We start from the raw sequence: 1,936 nt of genomic DNA, 5'->3' as shown, positions 1-1,936 counted from the left end.
CTTTTGGCCAGCCGGCCAAAATTTAGTTGGTTTTGCTAAATATTTTAAAAAATATCGATTTTGCTACTATTTTTTAAAAGGGGTTTTTTTGAAAAACTCTCTAATCATCTGTCTTAAGAGCTTGATGTTACTCACTAATAATTTTAGTAAACGTCGTAATTAGTAGTATCAGAACTTCTTACTCAGTTTCAAGAAATCTAAGTCGAGACACTTATTATGATTTTTTACTAGGCTTTGTGCATGTGCAATACACGTGGTTATATATCATGATTAAGTATTATAAGTTCATTTCTTTACTAAAAAATTTCTTCGGTTCCCCTTTGGTAGTTTCTGCTCACTTATGTCTTCAAACTTTAGCACTGTGATTATTTATTATCTTTGATGTTGTCTGAATAGGCTACACCTAATTTAAATTTTCATATTGATAATTAAATTGGCACGAAACAAATGTAATCTGAAACCAATTTGAATTTTTATCTTATTTAGATTGACCTAAAACCAAGCTTGACCTGAGAAAGTGTAGTATTGCAAAGTAAAAAATATCTAAAAAATAGTTTTTTAAGCCAAGATGACTGATTAAAAGTCTGCTAAAATGGCAATAAAGAAAATATGGGGTTTGTTCCAAATCATTAATAGACTTCATAAAATGACTTTTTTTTTGCTTATGCTATTATAGATAAGTATCATGTGTATACCTTTGGTACATTATAGTGATTTCCCTCCTCTTATGGCTTGTTATATATCGCAACATAGTTGATCAATGATTTCACTTTAATTAGTTTCTATTGCAAAAATTATTTATACGTAATTTTATAATAAATTTATGATTCTTTTAGTATTTGAAGAATAAATCATGAAAATTTATAAATAGTTACTAATTTTAAATTTATGAATACTTGCTAATTTATATTGTATCTTCTATGGAGAATGATGCTTTAATTGGGACAAAGTTATTCAACATAATCTTTAAGGGGAACTCAATCGGTGCTCCTTTGATAGATATACTTTTTATTAATGTCAATTCAAGTGATCCATATGTGTTTTTAAAATTTGGGTTTATTTCCCTCATTATTCCATTTGAAATGAAAAAAGCTTGATTCTTTTGAAGGATATCCCTAAACTTTTCGATAGTTTCTTCATAGCTTCTCCATACATAACTCATTGTATTTTTTTACCCTATAAATATTACTAGCATTAGAGATTAATGTTGTAAATTATAATTAATTAATGCTAAGCTATTATATTATAGTCTTTTTATCAGTTTTATATGATTTAGTATTCTATCAATTAATGCTACTTATGCATTTTTGCTGCTCTAACTTATTAGTAAAATTATATGCAGTTTATTTAATTTATACAGTGATGCTGATTTTTAAATCATATGATTTAGTATTCTATATGATTTATCAGTTTTATATGATTTAGTATTCTATCAATTAATGCTACTTATGCATTTTTGCTGCTCTAACTTATTAGTAAAATTATATGCAGTTTATTTAATTTATACAGTGATGCTGATTTTTAAATCATATATTTTTAAATTTTTTATTCCTTAATCAAATATTTTTAATATATTGTTATTGTTATTTTTTTTACTAGCATCAACTTAGACTACTTTTAGATACTAAAAATGGATAGTAAACCACACATCTTAATAAAATAATATCAAATAATTACTCTTTTCTTTGCCAAACTTTAAAATTTCAGCCTTGTTTGTGATTTTGAACTTTTGATGGTGTGTTTTGTTGCTTTTGAAACTTTAATAGTGTTTTTTAAAATTTTAAATTTTAGGTTGGATGCTTATAATTTTTATATTTCATATGTTGGTGGTAAATCTTCAAATATCAGGATATTTCTTTCAATTCTAATATTTTAAGGTGTTTTTAGCGATTATTGAAACTTAGGTTTGTTTTTTGCAAAATTAAAATTTCAGTTA

This window comes from Asparagus officinalis, chromosome 3 (genome assembly GCF_001876935.1).
Source record: "Asparagus officinalis chromosome 3, Aspof.V1, whole genome shotgun sequence".
In the NCBI taxonomy this organism is placed as follows: Eukaryota; Viridiplantae; Streptophyta; class Magnoliopsida; order Asparagales; family Asparagaceae; genus Asparagus; species Asparagus officinalis.
The sequence above is the reverse complement of the archived record's forward strand: the minus strand, read 5'-3'. Positions refer to the sequence as shown.